Raw genomic sequence first — 10,050 nt, 5'->3', positions numbered from 1 at the left:
CCACACAGTAGACCCGGTGTGTGTTATCTGTATTCCTAGTATTCCTATGCCAAGTTATAGACAAGGGAATCTCCAAAAATATACTGGAGAGCTTAGCTTGATGTATAGAGAGGTTAACAACAAGAAACATTATTTCAAACAAGTGGAAGGTGGGAAAGAATAAGTGAGGGGTTCTCTGACTTTGAAATGCATGCCACAGCATGAATATATCTGTACTCATACTCATGAACATGCATACATACATCATGCTCCCCCCCACACACAGAGTGGGAGATAGAGAGAAGGAATATAATCATGACACCCTTAATAATATCAGAAAGTTTAATTAAGTGGTATAATAGTCATGTTCTTAAGCTCTTCAATGTTTGTAATAAATAATGACACCTTAGTTCTGGAAGCTAGAGTTGTACCACGAAAGTCATTTGTCCCCAGGTTGTTCCAAGATTTCTCTCTCTCTCTCTCTCTCTCTCTCTCTCTCTCACACACACACACACACACACACACACACACACACACACACGCACACGCACACGCACACACACACACCACACACCACACCACACCACACACCACACGCTACACACACAAATTTGTGAAGGTACAAGTGACTGTGCATGCCTACATTTGAGGCCAAAGGAAAGCAATAAATATCTTTTCTCTATCATTCCTTTTCATGTTATCTGAGAGAGAAGCTCTCACTGAAGCACGACTGGCAACCAACAAGCTGCAGAAATCCTCTGCCCCTGCTACACACAGTGCTAGAGTTACATAGCACACATAGCTATGTTTGACTTTTTATATGGAAGTTGGGGATTTGAGTTCAGACTCTATGTCTGCACAACAAGTGTGTTTAACCAATGATCCATCTCCCTTGATCACTCCTTTCTGAGATTTCTGTAATCTACCGCAAAATTGCTTGCTTTTCTCAGAGTCCATGTAGTTTTAATCTAGTTGATAAATTGGGTCCATTTTTGCCTCACTCCAAGCTAAACTGACACATTTGTCAGAAAAATCTTTGTATTTCCCAAGCAGGTTCAAAGTTTCAATTTATTTAATTTATAATTAGATAGCACCACATACTTTCCATTTATTTCTTTTATCTTACAATTCCATTTATTTGTATTGCTATTAATTTTTTTTCCCTTCAACAGCATTCTCAGCTTCACATGGGGGGGAACTCTCCTGAGTGCTGTATATTACCTAGCAACTGGTGTAGTGCCTGGTGCAGAGAAGTTGCTCAAGAGTTAACTCTTTCATATATGAATGAATGGCCCGCTAGCATGGCCCAAAACACAGATATATGTATAGGGAGAGATAAGTGCACCTCTGTATGACTTAAGCACATTTCTGTGTTTGCTTTAAGTGTGTAAGGGAGAAGAAAGAACAAAGTTCAATATATGTCCTAGTCTACTGACTATGTATAAGTCTTTTCTTCACTGTGACATTAGCTTGTATATAACAGTCTTTAACTTGGTCCACAAAATCCCAGTAGTGCTTTTCTTCATCTCTAAATTATTTCATCATTTCTAATGGATCCCAGATAGTTACAGGTGATTAGTAAGGCATGGGTTAGCAATTTTTCTATTTGCTGAGAACTAATATCTCACAAGAAGTAATTTTAGAGAAAGAAATGTTTATGCCATTTCAAATTTGAAAGTTATCAGGACAGTGGAGCAAGAGGCCAGCTGTTCCCAATGTATCCAGTCAGGAAACAAAGCAAAGAGACAGACAGGAAGTGGGGCTGGTCCATAATACCTTAAGACTCACCCTTAGCATCACACTTCTTCTGTAGAGACTCAAGGAAATGTTTCCATTACTTTCTCTAATAGTGTAACCACTTGGAAACCAAGTGTTCAAATATATGAACTCTTGTCAGATATTTAGCATTCAAAACACACAATCAACACTTTTCTTCTTAATACTCTCTTTAGCTTTAGTTTTATTAGTTCTTTGTTAGTTTTGTAGTGTACTTTAATTATTTTTATCCCATGCCCCAACTCCTCACCTGCTTTCCTTCCTATCTACTTTGTGTTCTCTTTCTGCCCCTACCCATCTAGTTTAACTTATGCTGCCATGTGTTTTATTTTGCCTTCCACTGTCAGACCATCCATTTGTCAGACTCAAATCTCTTAAAGAAAACTCTTTTACCTCTCCCAGCAGTGATCAATTACCAATAAACCGTTGGATGGGGTGGGAGTTTTGTGTCAACCTCCACTTGCCATGATGGAATTTGACCAGCATTGAGCTTTCACAGAGTAGACTGGCACAATCAATGTGAATTCATGTGCACAGCTGACCTACTGTGTAAGAAGAACACAGTTCCTTATATTTATCCACTGACTTTGACCCTTATCATTTTTATTTCTCCCTTCTCAAAGCCACAATGATCTTTGATACTTAAAAGAGAGTACATGATATAAATGTCTCATTGAGGGCTGTATATTATGTGGATTCTTATTCTTTTCACTTTAGACAGTTGTGACTCTCTGTTTTAATCACTACTGACTGCAAATAGAAGCTTCTCTGATAAAAACTGAGAGAGGCTATATTTAGGAAGTGGTCTCCTGTGCCTATGCATTGAAGACTACTTTCCACTTTCTCTTCTATCAGGTTCAGTATGGTTGGTTTTATACTGAGGTATTTAATCCATTTGGACTTGACTTTTGTGCAAGGGGACAGATATGGATCTATTTTAATTTACATGTTGACATCCAGTTGTGTCAAAACCATTTGTAGATGCTTTTTTTTCCATCGTATAATTTTAGCTTCTTTGTCAAAAATCAGGTGTTCATAGGTGTATGGATTAATATCTGGGTCTTCAATTCAATTCCAATGGTTGACCTGTCTGTTTTTATGCCAGTACCAAGCTGTTTTCATTTCTGTAGCTCTATAATAGAGCTTGAGGCCAAGGATGGTGATCCCTTCAAAAGTTCCTTTATTGTACAGGATTATTTTGGCTGTCCTGGGTTTTTTGTTTTTCCATATGAAGTTGAGTATTGTTCTCTCAAGGACTGTAAAAAACTGTGTTGGGATTTTGATGGGAATTGTATTGAAGCTATAGATTGCTATTGGTAGGATTGCCATTTTTACTATGTTGATCCTACCTATCTAAGAGCAAGTAACATCTTTCCATATTTTGGTATTTTCTTTAATTTTGTTCTTCAAAGACTTAAAATTCTTGTCAAATAGGTATTTTACTTTTTTTGGTTAGTGTTACCCCAAGATATTTTATGTTATTTGTGACTATTGTGAAAGGTAATGCTTCTCTGATTTCCCTCTCAGCTGCTTTATCATATGTATAGAGAAGGGCTACTGGGTTTTTTGTGTGTTCATCTTGTATCCTGCCATATTACTGAATGTATTTATCAGCTGTAGGAGTTCTCTGATAGAGTTTTTGGGGACTCTTATATATACTATGCTATCATTGGCAAATAATGAAAGTTTGACTTCTTTCTTTCCAAATTTGAATCTCCTTGATCCCCTTTTGTTGCCTTATTGCCACAGACACTGAGAGTAAAAATAAATAAATGGGACCTCATGAAACTGAAAAGCTTCTGTGAAGCAAAGTACACATTCAATAAGACAAAAGGCAGTCTACTGAATGGGAAAAAATCTTTACCAACCCCACATCAGACAAAGGACTTTTCTCCAAAATATATAAAGAACTCAAGAAACTGAATATCAAACTTCTAAATAACCCAATTAAAAAATGAAGTACAGAACTAAATAGAGAATTCTCAAGAGAAGAATTTCAAATAACCAAAAGACACTTAAGAAAATGTTCAACATTCTTAGCAATCAGGGAACTGCAATTCAAAACAATTCTGAGATACCATCTTACTCCTCTCAGAAAGGCTAAGATCAAAACACCAATGACAACTTATGCTGGAGAGGATGTGAAGTAAGGGAAACACTCATGAATTGCTGGTGGGAATGAAAACTTGTACAACCACTTTGGAAATCAGTATGCAGGTTTCTCAGAAAATTGAGACTAAACCTATCCCAGAATCCAGCAATACTACTCTTGGGCATATACCCAAAAGATGCTACAAAAGAATTTGCTTAGCTGTGTTTGTAACAGCATTATTTGTAATAACCAGAACCTGGAAAAAACCTAGATATCCCTCAACTGAAGAACGGATAAAGGAAATGTGGCACATTTACATATTAGAGTACTACTTAGTTGTAAAAACAATGACATCTTGAATTTTGCATGAAAATCGATGGAATTAGAAAACACTATCCTGAGTGAGGTAACTCAGACCCAAAAATATGAATATGCTATGTACTCACTCATAAGTGGATGCTAGTTATAAACACAGGATATTGAACCTATAGTTCATGATCTTAGAGAAGCTAAGTAATAAGGTGAACCCTAAGAGAAACATATACCCACCTGAAAAATTGAAATAGACAAGATCACCTTGGTTGCATGGGGTGGGAGGAAGGGAGGATGGGAGAGGAAAGTGAGGGTGGGAGAGGAAAGGGAGGGAGAAGGCGAGGGGTGAGGAGAACATGGGGACAGGGATAGTCAAGAAAGAGGAAGGATAGAGATGAGAGGAAGGAAAGAGATAACTTGATTGAGGGAGTCATTGTGGGGTTATCAAGTAACCTGGCTCTAGAGAAATTCTTAGGAATCCACAAGAATCACCCCAACTAAGATCCTAAGCAACAGAGGAGAAGGGACCTGATTTTGACTTGCCCTGTAGTCAGACTGATGAATATCTTAAATATCACCATAGAACCTTTATCCAGCAACTAATGAAAACAAGAGGCAGAGACCTGCTTCGAAGCACTGGACTGAGCTCCCAAAGTTCATTTGATGAGTGGTGGTAGTGAGAATATGACCAAATAGGTCAAGGCCATGATGGGGACACCCACTGACACAGTCTACCTGAGCTAATGGATCTCATCAACTCAGTTGGACTGGGAAGAAACAAGCATAGGACCAAACTAGTTCCTCTGAATGTGGTTGACAGGTGCATGGCTGGGGCAGACTGAGGGGCCACTGGAAGTGGCACCAGGGTTTATCCCTACTGCATGTACTGGCTTTTTGGGAACCTATTCTCATTGAATGATAGCTTGCTCAGCCTAGATATAGTAGGAAGGACTTTGGACCTTCCCCAAGGCAATGTGTCTTACCCTCTTTGAGGATTGAATAAGGATGGGGTAGAAGGGTATCTGGAGGGAATGGGAAGAGGGAGGGAGTGGGAACTTGGATTGGTATGTATAATAAAAAAGATAGTTTGGGTTTTTTTAAATAAAAAAAAGGTAAAAAGAATGAGAAAAATTGAGAGGAGCATTAATGATGATAAGTTACTATGAGTCTGTTTATTACTTTGCCCATTTAGCAGAATAGTAGTAGTAGGTTCTCCCCTAGAGCTTGTAACCAATATTTAATCCTAGCTTCAGGACTCTATCATGATGCCAATATGTGTTTCTTTGTGTGTGTGTGTGTGTGTGTGTGTGTGTGTGTGTGTGTGTAGCAGGACTTAAAGCTATTGTTGACAATAGATGATGAAGTTGTCACAAAATGGTGTTGCTTACTAGGTTGCTTTCTCTGTCTTCCTCATTCTTCATTCTTATAGAACCCAGAATCAAAAGCCCAAGAATGGTACTATCCTCAATGTCTTGTGCCCTCTCCAATTGATCAGAAATGAAGAAAATACCTTAAAGCTGTATTTGTGGAGGCACTACTTCAGCTGAGGTTCCTTCCTCTCTGATGACACTGGTTTGTTTCAGGTTGACACAGGACCAGCCAGTACAGTGATCCTAATGAGAACTTCTACTAGTGATAGATGTGGAATCTCAACTGGATATCTCTTGCATCAAGTCCTCCAGTGGAGGGAGCAGGTTACACTCAATCAAGTTTTTGACCAAGGGGTTCCATTAAAAGTTGACAACAGCCCAGGCTAATATTAAGATAAATGGTTTTCTACAAACTGACAACAGGGCCTCACTGCCAAGAGAAACATTCAAATAACTCATTGGACATAAAGAAGTCCAGCTGGAGCCCACATGAAGGCTTTAACCCTTTATTATAGTTTCCTTGGTATAAGAAGGTACTCTGAAGACTACTAAAAGAGAAATGTGGATACTAACCCAGGCACAAACCATTGGCTTACCTTTGTCCTGCCTGAAAGATAGGCTAGGGCAATGGTAACACAAAGTTTGTGAGAGTAGACAATCAATGTCTGATTTGATGTAGGTCTGCTCCACAAGAAAGAACACATACATGGCACGTGTAACAATGCTTGTGTGACCAATAATCAGAGACTAGATAGCCCAAGCACCAAGGGTAAAACTGAACACTATGAGTCCAAAAGAAAAAAAAACAATAAAATTATTCCTAATGACATCATAATATATTCATAGATCAGTGCTTTTTTATTTTTACTCATTTTCAGAAAGGCCTCCTCCAGCACAGATGGGAACACATGTAGAGGCCCACAGGAAGACATTATGCAGTAATAGAGACTAAATTGAAGGTCTCTATCAAATTTCTCCCCTCAGAGCTCAGAGAATCACACAGAAATGTATATGGGAAGATTGTTGGACCATGAGGGGAATGAGAATACCATGAGACTGAGACTTTTTGAATCACCTAATTAAGGTGCATTATGCTCCCAGAGACTGAAGAAAAAAGTATAGGACATACACAAATCTGTACCAGGCCCCCTCTCTCTCTAATAAATATATATATATTATATATGTATATATATATTAGAATTATTAGTTTTGTATTTTTGTATGATATTCCTGACACCTGACAGTGGAAATGAGTGGGTCTCTGACTCTTTTGCATTCTCTTCGGGATATTTTCCTTCTGTTGGGTTGCCTTGTCCAGCCTTGCTATGATGGTTTAATTCTTCAACTTATTTTATTTTATTTAGTCATGTGTGGTTCCAGAAGCCTTTTTTCTATTGAAAGGAAGTACATACAGAGGGAAGGGGAGGTAGAGGGAAACTGGGAGGAGCAGAGCAAAGGTACACTTTAATTAAGATATATGGTGTGAGAAAAGAATCTATTTTTAATAAAATAGAAAATACCACAAAAGAGTAGAAGGACGGTGTTTAGAAAATGTCAGCAAAATAAGAAAGACTGAAGATGAGTGAACAATAGACATCTTAAACAATGTAATGAGGAACGGATATTCATACAAAGCTAAATCACTAGTCTTATATCAGATAATGGCACTGTCAAGAATAAAAGATAAAATAGTTAACACACACAAAAAAGAAAGAAAAGGATAATTTTCTTCCTATCACAAATGTAATATTTAGTGTTGGCTTAAATATTAATTGAAAGTATCTATATGAAGGAATGTGTCCTTAGCATATAATAAACTCTCAGCAAATCACATGCAGGAGTAGTAAAAAATGATATGTAGGGTCAAACTTGAGAAAGTTACAGGGAAATTGTGGAAAATGAGTCAAGGGCCATTTAGAAGTTGTACTATTTATTATTCTGTTGCTCTCACACACTTCCTGACAAGAAGGTACTTAAGGATAAAAGATTTTATTTTAGCTCACAGTTGGATAATACTCTCCATCATGGCAGGGGAGGCACGAGACTAGGAGCTTCAGGTTTTGGTCACAATACATCACAGTCAGACATAAGTGAGCAGACAAGAATTAAGATGTGCTGGTGAGGAGGCAGGAAGATGGCTCAGCAATAGAGGACACTTGGTGCTCTTCCAGGAGACCCAGTTTTGCCTCTCAGCACCCACATATTATCTCACAAACATTTATAGCTTCCGTTCCAGAAGACTCAACACTTTCCCCTGCCTCTGTGAGTACCAGACACACATATGGTATACATGTAGGCAAAGTACCCCACCCCAAATCCAAACAAACAAGCAAACAAACAAATAAATGCATTTACAGAAGAAGCATAGCCAGGTTACAGTTTCAGATTCCCAGTTCCCAATTAGCCGCTTCCTTCAATATGGCTCAGTTTTTAAAGCAACCACACCATTTCAAGCAACACTATCAACTGAAGAAAAATTATTCAAACTCATGTGCCTGTTGGGAACAATTCATATTTGAACCAAAACGGAAATTAAACTTCCTTCTCCTGTGTCTTCTCCTCTGTGGTTGGAAGGGGAAGAAGGGGTCTAGCATTGTTCTGTCATTTGCTTGGGAAGTGATAGAGTATGTGTGAGGGATCCACTTCCAAAGGGGAATAGAATTAACTTGTTTAGAAGCTTGAGATTTCAGCTATCTGCTTCAGGATATAGTACAGATGTGAAACAACAGTTGGGCTTTTGGAAACTGATAGTTTTCAAAGTCTTATTTGCTGGAGACCTTGCTCCAGATATGTTTGTTGACCTGGGACGGAGGCGTGGAGTCTGTGCCAAGACGAGACTGTGACCACCATTTGTTATTCAAGTAGGTGGCCCCGAATAGCTTGAGCTGTCCTTATTTATACAAATTTTCAATGGATTGCATGAATAGTTTTACAACCAACTTTTATTTCCTAAGATTTAAAAAATAGTTACAACAATTACCAGGAAGTTCCTTGCTTCTTTCCCCTTCTATCTACCAAATCTCCTACCAGTAGCCATTAACTTTTTTGTCTTTATCTATTTCATTAGAAGCATAACCAGTTGTGCAAGCTATTAGGGAACTTTTCTAACTAAGTACACCTGCAGGTAGAACCATGTGTACAGTTGGCAGCACATGAGGTTACAGTATTATAGGGTAAAAGATAATTTTGTCTTTTATGGTTAATATGTACTCTGTACCATCTGCTAGGATCTGGGTTTGCATGATTAACTCACCAGTCAGAGCTGGATAAATCTATTCTATGTCTTGTACTATTCTATCCTCTCCAGAGGAATACCTGATTATTCTATTTATCCTATATGCAACATAACCTGGAAGCTTATCCTCAACAGTTGGTACTAGGAGAGGCTTGGTGCTGCCTCAAGTTGGTATCCAGAACTTATTGACTACCTAAGGAAGGCCTTACTCCCTCTGAGGGGTGGATTGGGGCTGGGAAGATGGATGAGGTGAGAGATGGGCTTGGTATGTAAAACAAAAGGTAAATTTTTAATTAAAAATAAGAGAAAAAAGTCACACTGCACATCCTTTGTCCTTATGTCTCTCTCATAACTTCTCGGGGTATTGGCCCAGTTATTAGAAATGAGGAAAGAGTGTGTTTCTGCAATTCTGCTTCATTCCTTCTTCCTTGAATGTTCTGATTAACTCCTGATACCTTCTATGTAATAACATTTAATTAAAGCTCTTGTGGTTAAAATAATTCTTCTCAGAAGAGTTTTATAAATATATAATATTAGACTACATGACTTAATGTGACTCCTTTAGGGAAGCATTATGACTCACATAGTGAGAACAAGGAGAGTATGTAACACACATCCTTCAGGAGTCATGCCCAGAATAATACAGGGAACTGTGCACAAGTCCTTCCCAGGTGGATGAGGGTCTCTAGGGCCTTTGCCTCACTGAGAGCCCTCATGCTATTCTCAAGCATTGTTCCTTGAAGAAGTTGTATGGCTCCTGTCACTTACTATAGGAGTTAAATGTTGAAACCAGAACAGCTTTTGAGGCTCTTTAGTATGGAAGAATAGTATAGAAGTGTTTGAATGCCAACATATAGGGTTAAACAATGGCAGAAGATAGGAGAAGTCCTCCAGGGACAGCTGAGCAGCAACTGGAAGGTGAAAAGACATGTGTGTTGCTTGGATTGTGGGTAAGAGTTTAAATTTATAGAAGCAAGAAATGACTAGAATAGAAGCTCAGAGGGAAGTAATCTGACACCTAGTGGCTATAGAGCTTAGGTAGCTACTTCCTAACTCTTGTCAATTCTCTACGGATGAGCATGCTTGTAGTGTACACTATTTTATTCTGTCCAGTAGCCTTTCCTATATCCTTATAGTAAAAAACAAGATAATTTATGGAGATGTGCTTCAGCACTCTCATGGGGCATATGGATCTGATACCAAAGTCGTCTCCTTCCTTATCCACTACTGGTTATAGGGCCTTGTTTGGATGTCCTCTAACTTGATACTCCATCTCCAGCCATAGA

Source organism: Myodes glareolus, chromosome 5 (assembly GCF_982192425.1).
Source record: "Myodes glareolus chromosome 5, mMyoGla1.1, whole genome shotgun sequence".
Lineage (NCBI taxonomy): Eukaryota > Metazoa > Chordata > Mammalia > Rodentia > Cricetidae > Myodes > Myodes glareolus.
The sequence above is the reverse complement of the archived record's forward strand: the minus strand, read 5'-3'. Positions refer to the sequence as shown.